Genomic DNA, 16,164 nt, shown 5'->3' on the forward strand with positions numbered 1-16,164 from the left:
TGCAGGCGTGGTGGCCGGGGTGCTGGTGGTTGGTGTCACCACCTTGGTGTTCTCAGTCAAATGTCTTGTTAACACTGATGTACTGGGCCTGGCTTCCTTTCCTCAGTGGCCTGTGAAACTGAGCGAAAAATGATCGACAGTCACTGATCATGCAGACTAGCACATGGCAAAAGAAGATACTCGTGCATTTAGGAGAATGCTGACAGCAGGCTAATGGGGTAGGGTAGGATCACATGCAGGATGATGACTAATCGACCATTGGGGTTGGAAGTTTGTGTGAGCATGGTACTGTGATGTGATATGAACAGTATTTTGGCATGGCCCGCACACAGCGCTGGCGAGGTTGGGACTATGGTAAGGAGACATGAGGACTTGGCCTACTATTTTTAAGAGCCCTCGTTGGCAGATGCATTGCACATATTACATGCACATGGATCAGGCCAGTTATTGGCACTGGTGTTTTCAATTGGTGTTTTCGGGGTGCATTTGGGCAGAGGAGATTTTATTTCACTACATGCCCACGGGCTGCCATGATCGATCCATCTCCAGATTGCAGGAGGTCACATGTCCATAGATGCAATGGTACTATTCTGTCTTCAAAGTCATGTGGACATGATGTCTCTCAATGGATGGCACTTTCATATTGTTGCCAAAGCATTGGTCCCATAGACCTTCAAGCATGGCCTTGGCCTTGCTATTGTGGCCATATAATTCAACAGACTGGTACAAGGCTATGTTGGAGAGTTAAGTCATGCATTCATATGACTGAGGTGGCATTCATACTTACCAGGCTCAGGTTGGCTGGCTGTTCCAACCTCTGATCTTCCAATTCCCTTAATGCCAAGCATGTGGCAGACACTGCTGCCCTTTTCCTCCCAGAGTGTGAGGATGAGTGGATAGACTGTTCCATCTCATGTGGCAGCTGTCTCCTGCTGGTGGATAGAGATTAGTGCCCAAACCCATGTCTTCAAGCCAATTCACTTTTTTGAGAGTCTTCATTGTCCCATGATATAGTGGCAAATGCTACCACCTTCTCACATCTCCCGATGGTGTCCTTCCTATGGACAGAGGATTTTTGTTCTTGTGATCCAAATAGCATGTCAGCATGACTGACTACTTCGTCCACAAGGACCTGGAGCTCTGCCTCAATGAATTTGGGTTTTCAAACCCACATTCCAGGCATCTTCACTTTGCCTTCATCAACTGTCATGTTTCGCACTGTGTCTGTGGTCTGACAGCAACAGGAAAAGGTTGAGTTTTAAAAGAAGGTTACTGCTGAGGTTCCCTTTTGCGGTATGATGCTATTTCCACTTTGCTTCATTCTATTGGGGAAATTACCATTCAGCAATTGCTCCTAATTCCCTGGGGATAGTGATAATTCCACCAGGCATTTGGGGATTTACTGAAAGCTGTTGTTTGTTTGGTGGTAATTCCGTGCAGACCTCTACCGTCGAGGGTTGGGGCTTGCACACATGGACTCAGTTTGGTGCTAATTCTGCTGGACACAATCACAGTGATGGTAATTTTATACAGCGTAATGAGGCTCATCATTTCTATAACCCCTCCTAAAGATGTTGTGTTATCAAAGTTTACACAGTGAGGTTCTGAGATAATACAGATGGCCCGACAGTAGTGCTATGATGATTTTGAAGTTCCACGGGGCATTAAATGCTGATATTGAGATCTTCTTGCAATAGTGTGTTATATTGGAGCGCCTGCGGATAAAGGGTGTACTAACATTTATATAGCCAACATTACCACCAAACCAACTCTAGGCACTGCAAATGTGGGGATGATATTAAAGTCTCCCTCCCACCCCCCCCCCCAAAAATGGTATGTGGTGATTCCAACATCCCCACAAGCATACTGTTTGAAAGTGGTCCACATACTACCTGATGGTTTGTGATTATACTGAAATCCCCATAAGTAGCCGGTGGGATGGTTTTAAGATTAACAATGAGGTGCTATTTATAAACCTACCACAAGGATAATTGATATTACAATTATGGGCCGAGTTGATGTGTAATGATGTTCTTTGATCACCTAGAAGTCATAACCCCAATGCTGCTGAGAACAAGCTTTTGGAACTAGCTTCCTAGTGCTAAGAACAAGACTTGCAGGTTTATAATATATTTACCACAAATATTTTATTATTTGTATTTCTAGAGTGCTACACGCCAACCAATGCTCAGTAATGCAGGAAAACGCATGCATAGGTTCCGGGGTTAACAAGGGTGCTGTCAAATGTTGTTCAAGTTACTAGATGTATGTGTGTCAAAGTATCGCAGGGATGGTGACAGATAAATACTAAAAATCACACTGATTGATTGTGCAAATGTCACTGTCCGTCTCTCTAAAGTTTTTTTTTTTAATCACTTACATGTGATGTGATATTGAATTGCCCACAGAGATGTTTTTATTTAAGTTATTTTTATTTTATTTCTTGTAGCACAAACCTAGCTTGAGAGCAGTGGAGAGCTTTACAGTAGAAGTGTGCCACCATTGGGGCGTGATACCTTATACAGTAGCACAGTACGGTTGGTGGAGAGAATAGGATTTTGAACTGGTTCCAGTCACTCACAAATGCTTGTTTCTACAGCTTTCAAATTGCTACAATGAATGTCCCAGGGAGGAAATTTTAGAAGGTAAATTCATTTTAAATCTGCCAAAAATCCCTCTGGGGTACTATGGGCTCCATGAATGGGGAATTACACTACCCTACCACCACTTGTAATCCCATGGAAAACACAGGGTACCAAGTGGCAGTAACAGTAAAATGATTATGGTGGTAATTACGCAGATTTCCTTCCATCCTCAACCCTCTTTTCCTGGCTAGACACCACCCCTTTTAGTCACTCCACATTAACCTTTTTCCCCTTGCCACATCTCCTTTCCTTGCTCCTCACCACCCCTCTTTTACTCATTCCACGCAGATGCAATTTTCAAAGCATATATTAAAGCCAAAGCTGTTGGCTTTGCCAATGCTTGTTTTTAGTTTGATATGGACGTTGTGATGCTGGAAATGTATCAGAGGGACAGGGCCTCTGAATCCTTGTCCTCTTCTGCCTTTTATCGTGTGTTCTGTTATGTTTTCTGCCCAGGAATCCATTTGGGACTCCTGGCAGTGCAGCTCTCTCTTTTGGTTTGGTGAACAGACCCCTGGGATACCCTTATGGCACCCATGGGTGGGGGGGTACAACCCTGTGCCCCTAGTGTATGTTTTTGGGCACCTGTGGGTGGCCCACAGAGCAGGGTATGGGCTGGTGGCAGCTCCATGCTGAATTGGACAGGTGCTCTGGGTGTCCTCCATTTTGGGATACCCAGGCCCTGCCATTGGGATCAGTTGATTCCTGATAGAAACAAGATGGCCCCTGTGGCCTCTTGCTTTCTATTGCCTGTTGTCTTGTTTTCCCAAAGTCCTGGGATGCCCTGACTCTGTCCCTTCCCCCTGACTGGCTGTTGGGTGGAAGTTCCATATATGGTGTTGTTGTGAAGGCCCAGCTAGACTGACTGGAGCCTTCCCAGTGACTGTATGTTGTGGGTACCTCCTGTGGGTGGGACCTGGGTGAATGGAGTGTGTGACCAATATACACTCCTTGTTGTGGTTGTCTGGTTTCTGGCATGAGAGACAAAGACTGAGACAGCCCTGCCCGAAACTGGCCTGAATGCAGTGTGTAGTGTTGAATGGCTGGGTACTTGTCCCAATCCACATTCCTTGTTGTGAGTGTCTGAAAGGGAGGAGTGTGGCCTGAATGCACTGTGTGCCTGATTGGCTGACTGACTGCATGAATGCCCTTCTGTGTGATTGGCTGCTGTGTGTATGCCAGCAGTGTGGATGAGAGACAGAATAGTATATCTGGGGACCTCTCACCACTGGAAATTGTTCAGAAGCATTCAGAAGCTGAGTCTCCACTCAAGAGTAACTGGATTTGCTGATCCTCGACGTCCAGCTGGAAGAAGAAGACTTGCTGTGGCATTTGCTTCGACGGAACTGAAGGTTGTCGAAATCGTCGAGGACTGACCCGAGAGAGGACCTGGTAAGGCGCCCTCTTCCCGTGCTCCGAGGGACCATCGAGCACCGCTGAATCTTCGCCGAAGCGCCCTGGAAGTCAGACCCTCGAAAGGCTGCCGACCCGAGACGGGACCGCCGAGGAGATCGAAGTGAAGCACCCGGACATCGACGCTGTCGAAGTCCATTGCCGTCGACCAGGGTTCGCAGGTCTGTGTAACCGCTGGAGGCCCGTCGAAGTTGTGTTGCCCAGCCGTGGGAACCACTTGACGCCGTGCCGCCGACGATCGGAGCCGTCCGCTCCATTGCCTAAGAACATTCAATCGAAGGACTCTCTCGACCGCATCGTCGACCGCTTATCCTGCCGGAGAAAGTCGAGGACGACCAACGCGCCGAGGAGAAACCTGCCGGTGGGTTTCCCGCCACCCGACGACCCCAAAGACTCGGACGACTCGACGCCCTTGCTGGGCTCCCGTCTCTACAATCTTTGCGGTCCAGAACTATTGTCATCGAGGTGCCCCGCACACCTCCGCCTTGCAGGACGCCGACGCCCCGACGCCGACGAGCACCGCTCGGACGGAGCTGCCGCCTCTTCGACAACGTTCGGCCTCGTTCGTCGACGGACGTTCGACGCCCCGTGCCTCCCGCCTGAAAAGGAAGGCATTCAAGAAGGGCCGTCGATTCCCCGTCGCCGAACAGCGAGTCCCTCGACGCTTGTCGACGCCTTTTCGAGGAACTCGACTCCACCAGGTACATTGGGGGGGTAAAAACATTATAGGAGAAAAATAGACTATTGAACAATATCTGGACTGGGCTGGGGTTATATCTCTTTATTTTGCAGGTTGCCCAGGTGGGGGGATCTCCGCACAGAACTGTGTCCAGTAGCAAGGGCCAGTATTCTGCCTATTGTTTCAACCCTCTGTTATCTCTCCTCTCTCTATTGCTGGTTTCCTTCTTATTGATCTGTGTGCCATTTCTACAGTATTGTGAATGCACTTTAATGAGGTCTAATATTAGTGGTACCACTTTAGAATTGTAGATATTTACCATTGCTGATTTTCCTGAGCACAAAGTGCGTTATTGTGATAAGTGTACATAACCCTTGAATATTAATTATATAAAGACTGTGTTTTCAGTAATACAGTGTGTGGACATTCCTTTGTGGGGGCTTGGGGATACACTGTACTTAAGAACCAGCCTGCATCACCTCCTGAGAAGCTAGGCCTTGATTGCTCGTCCATCGCTACCGTATTAGAGAATCTTGGCTGGGGTCCTCTGTGCCTCCCCTCTACCATATAGAGAGCAGAAGTACAGACCCCCCCACCGGTCTTCTTTACAAAGCTGGTGGCAGCGGTGGGATGCTTATGGTTTTAAGACTCAGTGTATAACCGTGCCACTTACAAAATATCCGCACTTTTATTAGATTAAGGTTTGGGTGTGTACCAAATAACTGCATTACAAGCAATGGAGGCCATTGCAAATGGTAAATTGACTCGGATGAGCTTAGAGGCTCTCCAGAGTGCTTGTGAAGCCAGGGAGTTAGACTTTGTGGATAAGTCTAGGGCTGAGCTGATAGCTGCCCTGGTGGATTACCAGACTGATGGTGAAACTCTTGAGGAAGGGGGGGATGCAACCAGTGAGGACTCTGCCCCTGGGGTTGTCGCTGAATCTGTTTCTGGGAATGCCACCATTCCTGCTGCCTCTGTTCCAAACCCCAGCAATTCCATGGAACTTGAGTTATTGAGGATGAAGTTAGCCTTTGAATATCGCAAGTTGGAAATAGAAGCTGAGCTTAAGAAAGAGGAGCTGGCACAGCAAGTGGAACTCAAGAATAGGGATCTTGAACTCAGAAATAAGGACCTTGAACTCAAAAGCCAGGACACTGAATGTCAGAGAATCCAGCTAGAGAAAGCCAGAGTGGAGACTTCAGCTAGATCCAGTGAGAGTGTCAGGTCCCCAGCCACCAAGTTTATGAAAGATTTGGTTGGTGTGTTTGTGGAGGGTTCAGATATCCTCCAATGGATTGAAGCGTTTGAAATGGCTTGTGCAATTCATGATGTAGATAAAAGAGATTGGGCTAAGTGTTTGTTAAGCAGAGTGCCTCAAACTGGATATGACTGTATTCTGAAGCTGAGTGTGGAAGAAAGGGGTCAGTATGAGTGTATGAAGTCTGCTTTGATTGCCAAGTTTGGCAAGACACCTGCCCAATACCTTAAAAGGTTCAGGGAATTTAAGAAAAGAGAGAATGTGTCTTGGGTTGACTGGGTGAGTACTGCGCACATGAACATGATGGGGTGGATTGATGGATACAAGGTGAAAACTTTTGTTGAGTTGTCCCACCTCTTGTTTTTTGAGCATTTTTCTGAAGCCTGTTCACCAGAGCTGCGTCAGTATGTGGCTGACCAGAACATTTTGGACCCCTTTAAGCTGGCTAGGTTGGCTGACAAGTGGGTCTCCCACCGGGTGTCCCCTAAGGACTCCAGTGGGAAGGACAAGGACAAAGAAAAGGGGGCCTCTCAGAAAGCTGAGGAGTCCCAAAAGCAGTCACAGTCGGGTAAACCAAAACCTTCCTCTCCTAAGACCCAAAAATCTGGTGGGGATAAGTCCTCTGTGGGTGGGAATAAGAGTAGTGGTCCACCTGCTGCAAAGCAGGCTCCCAGTGGTTCCAGTACCGTACCCCGCACTCCTGGCACTTGTTGGGATTGTGGGGCTCTGGATCACAAAAGGGGTGACCCCAAGTGTAAAGGTAAGGCACTTGGAGTACAGGCTGTCAGCCTGACCTACCCTTACCCCGTGTCTGAGGTGGAGGCCACTGTCCTCCCCTCCTCTACAGGAATCACATTTGGTGCTCCAGTAGAGATTTCCTTAGTGTCCCTTGGGGCCTGGGACCAGTACGCAGAAGTACTGGCGACTATCCCACAGAACACCCGTAGATTTTTGAGAAGTGTCCTCTTGAATGGCCAGCCTTCTACTGGTTTGAGAGACACTGGGGCAAGCATGACAGTGGTGGACAGGACCCTGCTCAAGCCAGAGGACTATGTAGGTGCTCCTCTGAGAACCACCAGGTTAGCTGGTGGGCCTCCCAAATTATCGCCTGTAACCCTAGTCACACTCATGATTGGAGACAAGACAGCAAAGCTTCCTGTCCTGGTTCAGGACAATGTCCCTGCTAACATTCTGTTAGGAAACGATCTAGTAGAGTTGGGGTTGATCTCGGATGGTCTTCCCATGACTGCTGCTGCAGTCACTAGGTCACAGGTGACACCGGGTCTGGCTGTGAGTCAGGTATCCGAGCCAAAGGCGAGGCCTAAGGCAAGAAGAAGGAAGACCAAGAAGGCCACCTCTGTGGAGGGAACACCTTCTCTTCCTGCTGTTCCGACAGCACCCAATGGGATCCATGCTCCGGACGGGCTGGGTCCAGCGGAAAACCCAAACTCAACTCCTGTGGGAGAAGAGACAGAAGACTCTCCTGTGGGAGAGGTTCTCAACCCGGAGGATCATCCCGACCTTCAATGCTTGTTAGCTGAAGGGGGACCCTCCCGGGCAGACTTCTGTAAGGGACAGAGAGAGTGCCACTCTCTCGAGGGCCTGAGGAAACAGGCCCTGTCCCAGGCACAAGGTGAAGTGCCTAGGACATTCAAGATTTATTGGGAGGGTGAGCTCCTTGTTAGTGAGCCCACTAAGCCCGAACCTGGTGCCCGCAAGAGGTTGGTGGTACCCCAGGTTTACAGGCCCTTCCTACTGCAGTTGGCGCATGAGGTGCCCTTGGCTGGTCATCTTGGGACCAAGAAGACTAAGCAGAGGCTCTCTGCCCATTTCTACTGGCCACGGATGGGAGTAGAGGTGGAGTCCCACTGCAGGACCTGCCCAACTTGTCAGTTGTCTGGCAAGACTGGAGGCAGGGTCATTGCCCCACTGCAGCCATTACCAGTGGTTGGCACCCCATTTGAGAGGGTGGGCATCGACATCGTCGGTCCCCTTGACCCTCCCACTTCAGGTGGACATCGGTTCATCCTGGTCTTGGTAGATCATGCCACCAGGTACCCTGAGGCAATACCCCTTCGGACTGTTACTGCCAAGGTGGTTGCCAGGGCTCTCCTGGGCATTTTCACCCGTGTTGGATTCCCCAAGGAGGTTGTCTCTGACCGAGGATCCAACTTCATGTCTAGTTACATGAAAACCATGTGGAAAGAGTGCGGGGTAACCTACAAGTTCTCCACCTCTTACCACCCCCAGACCAATGGTCTGGTTGAGAGATTTAACAAAACTCTCAAGGGCATGCTAGGTGCTTTGGAAGAGCCCCTAAGGAGGAAATGGGATCTCCTCCTGCCATGCCTGCTGTTTGCTTACAGAGAGGTACCTCAAGAGGGTGTTGGTTTCAGCCCCTTTGAGTTACTCTTTGGACATCCCGTGAGGGGGCCCCTCGCCTTGATCCGAGAAGGCTTGGAAGCCACCCCTCCAGGTCCCGCCAAGCAAGTGGGGGACTATGTGTTAGGCCTCAGGCGGAGGATGACACAAATGATGGGTCAGGCAACAGCAAATCTCAAGGCCAGCCAGGAATTGAATAAGTACTGGCATGACCTGAAAGCTTCGCAAGTGGATTGGACTCCGGGACAGGAAATCCTTGTGATGGAGCCTACCAAGCCTAGAGCTTTGGCAGACAAGTGGACTGGACCCTTCAGGATCATCTCCAAGATGGGCGAAGTCAATTATCTGGTGGACATGGGAGCCTCTGGGGTAGCCCCCCAGGTATTCCATGTCAACAGGCTCAAGCCTTTCCACAGGCGAGCAGAAGTCTCATGTCTCTTGCTAGCTTCAGGGCAAGAAGAGGATGAGAGTGAGCCCCTTCCTGATTTGCTGCATAGCAACCCTCAGGATGGCTCAGTGGAGGGAGTACAACTCTCTCCCGATTTGACAACAGAGCAGCAGAGGGCCTGCCGGGCTTTGCTCCAGCAGTATGCCCCTCTGTTTTCACTGACACCGGGCCTTACACCGTGGTGTAAGCACGAAATTGACACTGGTGACAGTGTGCCTGTCAAAAGCAGGAGCTATCGTATGTCAGATACCGTCAAAAACCACATCCAGGCTGAGGTCGCCAAGATGTTGGATCTGGGTGTTATTGAACCCTCCACCAGTCCCTGGTCCAGTCCAGTGGTCCTTGTCCCCAAGGCAAGTTCCCCGGCGGGTACCAAGGATTGGAGGTTCTGTGTGGACTACCGAGGAGTCAATGCCGTCACCAAAACTGACGCGCACCCATTGCCCAGGGCTGATGAGCTCGTGGACACTATAGGTGCTGCCAAATTTGTGAGCACCTTTGACCTTACCTCAGGCTATTGGCAAATAGCTCTGACGGACCATGCCAAGGAAAAGACGGCCTTCTCCACACCTGAGGGACTCTACCAGTTTAGGGTCATGCCCTTTGGGTTGAAGAATGCCCCTGCCACCTTCCAGAGATTGGTCAACCATGCGCTCAGTGGGCTGGAAGCCTTTTGTGTGGCTTACTTAGACGACATTGCCGTCTACAGTTCCACCTGGGAAGAGCATTTGACACATCTGGATAAGGTGTTGCAGGCCTTGAAAAGGGCTAACCTCACTATCAAGGCCACCAAGTGCCAGATAGCTCAGGGGAAAGTTACCTATCTTGGTCATGAGGTAGGAGGGGGTCAAATCCAACCTCTCTCCAGTAAAGTACAGGACGTACAGAACTGGGAGACTCCCACTACTCAAACCCAGGTGAGAGCCTTTTTGGGCCTCACTGGGTACTATCGCAATTTCATGGCAGACTATGGAACCATAGCTGCACCCCTGACAGCTCTAACTTCACCCAAACAGCCTAGGAAGGTTAATTGGACTGAGGACTGTCAGAGGGCCTTTGATGGCTTGAAAGAAAGTCTGTGTAGGGCACCTGTGTTGAGTGCGCCTGACTACAGCCGACCCTTTATCGTCCAGACGGATGCCTGCGACACCGGAATTGGAGCTGTCTTGTCCCAGTTAGATGACAAAGGGAGAGAACATCCTATCATATTCATCAGTAGACAACTCAAGGGTAGAGAACTTAGGTGGGCTACTGTTGAAAAGGAATGTTTTAGTATAGTTTGGAGCCTTAGGCGTTTTAGGCCCTACCTTACGGGGTCCACCTTCAAGGTCCAAACAGATCATAAGCCCCTGAAGTGGCTTATGCAGATGAAGGGTGAGAATCCGAAATTGCTCAGGTGGTCGATTAGCCTACAAGGGCTAGACTTCACCATAGAGCACAGACCAGGGAAGAGTCACGATAATGCAGATGGCCTTTCCAGAAGGTATGTTGACCGTCTGGATGAGGGTGTCTATCCCGTGGGAGATTAGGCACCCTCCACCTCAGTCTGGGGGGGGCGACTGTGATGCTGGAAATGTATCAGAGGGACAGGGCCTCTGAATCCTTGTCCTCTTCTGCCTTTTATCGTGTGTTCTGTTATGTTTTCTGCCCAGGAATCCATTTGGGACTCCTGGCAGTGCAGCTCTCTCTTTTGGTTTGGTGAACAGACCCCTGGGATACCCTTATGGCACCCATGGGTGGGGGGGTACAACCCTGTGCCCCTAGTGTATGTTTTTGGGCACCTGTGGGTGGCCCACAGAGCAGGGTATGGGCTGGTGGCAGCTCCATGCTGAATTGGACAGGTGCTCTGGGTGTCCTCCATTTTGGGATACCCAGGCCCTGCCATTGGGATCAGTTGATTCCTGATAGAAACAAGATGGCCCCTGTGGCCTCTTGCTTTCTATTGCCTGTTGTCTTGTTTTCCCAAAGTCCTGGGATGCCCTGACTCTGTCCCTTCCCCCTGACTGGCTGTTGGGTGGAAGTTCCATATATGGTGTTGTTGTGAAGGCCCAGCTAGACTGACTGGAGCCTTCCCAGTGACTGTATGTTGTGGGTACCTCCTGTGGGTGGGACCTGGGTGAATGGAGTGTGTGACCAATATACACTCCTTGTTGTGGTTGTCTGGTTTCTGGCATGAGAGACAAAGACTGAGACAGCCCTGCCCGAAACTGGCCTGAATGCAGTGTGTAGTGTTGAATGGCTGGGTACTTGTCCCAATCCACATTCCTTGTTGTGAGTGTCTGAAAGGGAGGAGTGTGGCCTGAATGCACTGTGTGCCTGATTGGCTGACTGACTGCATGAATGCCCTTCTGTGTGATTGGCTGCTGTGTGTATGCCAGCAGTGTGGATGAGAGACAGAATAGTATATCTGGGGACCTCTCACCACTGGAAATTGTTCAGAAGCATTCAGAAGCTGAGTCTCCACTCAAGAGTAACTGGATTTGCTGATCCTCGACGTCCAGCTGGAAGAAGAAGACTTGCTGTGGCATTTGCTTCGACGGAACTGAAGGTTGTCGAAATCGTCGAGGACTGACCCGAGAGAGGACCTGGTAAGGCGCCCTCTTCCCGTGCTCCGAGGGACCATCGAGCACCGCTGAATCTTCGCCGAAGCGCCCTGGAAGTCAGACCCTCGAAAGGCTGCCGACCCGAGACGGGACCGCCGAGGAGATCGAAGTGAAGCACCCGGACATCGACGCTGTCGAAGTCCATTGCCGTCGACCAGGGTTCGCAGGTCTGTGTAACCGCTGGAGGCCCGTCGAAGTTGTGTTGCCCAGCCGTGGGAACCACTTGACGCCGTGCCGCCGACGATCGGAGCCGTCCGCTCCATTGCCTAAGAACATTCAATCGAAGGACTCTCTCGACCGCATCGTCGACCGCTTATCCTGCCGGAGAAAGTCGAGGACGACCAACGCGCCGAGGAGAAACCTGCCGGTGGGTTTCCCGCCACCCGACGACCCCAAAGACTCGGACGACTCGACGCCCTTGCTGGGCTCCCGTCTCTACAATCTTTGCGGTCCAGAACTATTGTCATCGAGGTGCCCCGCACACCTCCGCCTTGCAGGACGCCGACGCCCCGACGCCGACGAGCACCGCTCGGACGGAGCTGCCGCCTCTTCGACAACGTTCGGCCTCGTTCGTCGACGGACGTTCGACGCCCCGTGCCTCCCGCCTGAAAAGGAAGGCATTCAAGAAGGGCCGTCGATTCCCCGTCGCCGAACAGCGAGTCCCTCGACGCTTGTCGACGCCTTTTCGAGGAACTCGACTCCACCAGGTACATTGGGGGGGTAAAAACATTATAGGAGAAAAATAGACTATTGAACAATATCTGGACTGGGCTGGGGTTATATCTCTTTATTTTGCAGGTTGCCCAGGTGGGGGGATCTCCGCACAGAACTGTGTCCAGTAGCAAGGGCCAGTATTCTGCCTATTGTTTCAACCCTCTGTTATCTCTCCTCTCTCTATTGCTGGTTTCCTTCTTATTGATCTGTGTGCCATTTCTACAGTATTGTGAATGCACTTTAATGAGGTCTAATATTAGTGGTACCACTTTAGAATTGTAGATATTTACCATTGCTGATTTTCCTGAGCACAAAGTGCGTTATTGTGATAAGTGTACATAACCCTTGAATATTAATTATATAAAGACTGTGTTTTCAGTAATACAGTGTGTGGACATTCCTTTGTGGGGGCTTGGGGATACACTGTACTTAAGAACCAGCCTGCATCACCTCCTGAGAAGCTAGGCCTTGATTGCTCGTCCATCGCTACCGTATTAGAGAATCTTGGCTGGGGTCCTCTGTGCCTCCCCTCTACCATATAGAGAGCAGAAGTACAGACCCCCCCACCGGTCTTCTTTACAGACGTGTTGTCGTGTTGATTGTAAAAGGTTTGAGTACTTATATACACATCAATAAATGCATGATTGCAGTCTCATCTGAATCTCACCTTTGTGACTTTTTCAAACTATGGGCCTCATTACGAGTTTGTTGGTAAGGGGATAACGGCACCAGGAAGGATGCCGGTGCTGTTACCCCCCCCCCCCCTTACCGCCGCATTCCGAGGTCCCTTAGCTGGTCCCACTAAGGCCGGCTGGTAAAACCAGCCGTCCTTGGCGGGAGCCGCTAAGGGACCAGGGAGCTAATAACAGGCCTGCTATTTGCGGGCCAGTTATTAGCTCCCTCCCCATTGAGCCCTGTGGGGGCTCAAATGGGAATGGGGAATGGTTTTCTGAATGGGGACTTACCGGGTCCTCCAAGGTTGGAATGAACCGGTAAGTCCCCAATCAGAGAACCCGGACACGAGTTTGGAGGCAGCCATGGCGCTAATAGAGCCATGGCTGCCTCCAAACTCGTAATGACACTCTGTTTTTAAAGTGAGTAAGTCATGATTTCATGAGTTGGTCTACCCATATGCCCAGGTCTTTGTTTTGCTTCAGGGCTATAGTTAAACTGTACCGTCTTATTTGTGATGGTGGAATATGGTGCCCAAACTGCTCTGAGCAAGAAAGGCTTTGTGGCCCTTAAAATACACTAAGCAAAGTTAACACAGACCGCCAACACCTTAGCTGAAAAAGAAATGATCCCAATGTGCCATCTTAATGTTTCAATAGGGCAAGATGTCAGACATTTTCATTTCCATCCGTCAAGTTTATGAAGGGACCCTTCTTTTTTTGCTATGACATATAGGGGCCACACACACATACATAATATATGGTAAGCAAGGGTGTGATTTGAAAGAGCACCTGTATAAACCTTTTGATAGGAAATCCTACTTTATTCCAGACCAACAAAAGGTATGATCGAAAAACTAACTTGAGTAGCAATCAGCATTCATCACCAATATTTTGGTTTTAAAAAGAAGTTTGGTATGGTGATGACTATATACAACCAATGCATCTGTAGCTCTTTGTAACCCTTTCGGGTCCTGATCCATCAAGACTATTGTTTGCAAGGTCACAGGTGTATCAATGCCAAATTGTAACCAATATCTAAATGTTTTATTGATGAACAAGACATGGCAGTTCCCCAATGTTTGATCAATTCAAGTAAAATGAAAAATGCAACAAAGCTTGAATATTTTTTATGCATTTGAATTACTTCAGTGATATAAGCTTTGGATATTAATTAAGATTAGGCTGTGTTAATGTTTGTAGACAGGCATATACCCTCAAGCAAAGATGTGTGCGTTTCGGTATATTACTGCATTGAAGAGTTGCTTGGTCTCATGGTATAGATCTCAAAAAAACACTTCATGTCAGTTGTCTAAAGCGGTGAACATTTTTATGGACTATTGGAAACCAACTCTTTCCTCAAAGTATCCCCAGTATTTGTATACCAAGAACACTGAGCGGTTGTACTTGGTGAACTTGCACAATCCCAAATTCCTTTCTTGTTATCTAATTGATTTGAAGATGGTGAAAAGTCCTGTAACCATCATTTGCTTTTGTGGTGTTGGACCAAACTCCTTTTGTTATTTATTGGCATGGTACAAATCCCTTCTTTTGTGAAAGTAGATTGTACTTAAAGGTTTCAAGTGGTGTTCTGCAAGTAGGAGTAGATCATGTGCCCTCACGCTTCCCACCATTAGTTCCCACAGCCTTATTTCACTGGAGTCTAATGCTTATGGTGTTTTGGGGCTACTCGCAGCTCGGGGACCATTCTAGCCCCCGAGAAACCTCATTCAGCAGGTACTGTATCTCATTGTGCATACATGGCTTTGAATGACATCTAATGCTTGCATATGTTCCTCTTGCAGGTGTCCAGAGTTCCATACACGCACTTTCAGTGGCTCCTACCAGGGCATGTGAATACACAAAGGATGGCTGGAAGTATCTGCAAGGCCTCGTGAAATGAGGATTGATGAAGTTCTGGACAGATAAATGATGGTTAGCTGGACACATCTACAAATGGATATAAATAAAGAGCGATGCTTTTGAACATTGCCGGTTTTTACTTTTTTTTTCTATTTAACCCACTGTGATAATGTTAATGGGGCAGTGTTTTAAAGATAGATTTTTTTTGTGATCATTGATATCGTCTCCTAATGGTTTCATGCACCATAGCACCAACCTAAAGCTCGACCATTAAAGCTACAGGTCAAGCCATACAACTGTGGAAAAGACCACGGTTGCAGCAACTTTGTTTAGGAGTAGCACTTGTGCATTTAACTTTTACAGAGAGCAGTGAGACATGTTTCATTGTTGCAGTTCTTTGTTCTTGAACCTTTTGTTCTGGCTCCTAGTTAGTCTTTGGCATCACAAGTTACTCATCATGGTTTCTTCTTAGTCCCAAACCTGCAACCCTCTAAACTATTTGGACTTCATGTTTGTGGGGAGGCCTATCCCACAATACACCAAATGAGTTCACCACATACCTTAGTCTGAAACGCACATAGGAAGAGAAGCGGGAATGCCTGCTGGGTTGTCCGAATTAAGGAGGTGGCCCCAGAAGTAGGTATACAAGTTATACTTCTTCCACACACTTGGTAAGAATATAAAGAATGTATAAACCCATACTGCAGAGACTGTGAACAGTGACGCAACGTATGCCTAGCTTCAAAATTATCCTCTGCATGGCTTGAATAAACTAATCCTGGCCTACTGCCACGCTGTAGTTTTACCAAAAGCATTGGTGCAGCTTTACAGATAGATTTTCATCAACACATGTTACTCAAAAGCCATTTATACACTTTGGTCTTTACTGCGTACCCGTGAAAGTGACTTGGTTAAGTAAGGTCCCAACCACAAAATACCCAAATATACATTATACCATCCAACCCATTTTGGAAGCCTCCCAGTTTTAATTGGGTTGAACATGCATGATAATTGGGCTGGGAAGAAAGCTCGGGGCAACGCGTTTGTCTTGGAAGCGAAACAACGCAGAGCAACATAGGTTCGAATCCCAGCCCCGAGCTTAGAGACTGGTCTCTGGTGTTAAGTGCATAATAAAAAATTAATTCATTTCTTATATTGACTTATTTTGCAAAAAAAATGTCTTTTTGATAAAATCGGAATTAAAATAAAATTGCATTTTATTTGTTATTCCCTTTCAAGAACTGATCGAGATAAATGAGCATTCTCAACATCCAGGGACAACTTTCCATTTGAAATAGGTTCCTGGTCAAAGCTAGAAAGTAAGAAAAATGCCCTAGATCACATTTAAATCCACATCATTTTTGGGTAAATCGTGGTGGATCTGAAGAAGGACCATGGCCTTTCAGTTTAATTTGATCACATCTCTTTAATCTGTTGGCCTCATAAAAAGCAAAACAAGAAATTGTCTGTCACATCCACAGTTTCATT

The 16,164-nt window shown here is 48.5% G+C and overlaps 1 long non-coding RNA gene across 1 annotated transcript in view; it reads left to right on the forward strand.

Moving 5' to 3' along the window:
• The window catches only part of LOC138569992 (uncharacterized), an 84,455-nt gene extending 69,651 nt beyond the window's left edge, over nucleotides 1–14,804 (forward strand). Inside the window, exon 3 of the long non-coding RNA XR_011303367.1 lies at nucleotides 14,619–14,804. This is a non-coding gene — a long non-coding RNA (uncharacterized lncRNA). The remainder of the gene's footprint in view (nucleotides 1–14,618) is intronic.
• Nucleotides 14,805–16,164: the final 1,360 nt, after the last annotated feature.

This window comes from Ambystoma mexicanum, chromosome 1p (assembly GCF_040938575.1).
Source record: "Ambystoma mexicanum isolate Mex_15411 chromosome 1p, UKY_AmexF1_1, whole genome shotgun sequence".
Taxonomy (NCBI): Eukaryota; Metazoa; Chordata; class Amphibia; order Caudata; family Ambystomatidae; genus Ambystoma; species Ambystoma mexicanum.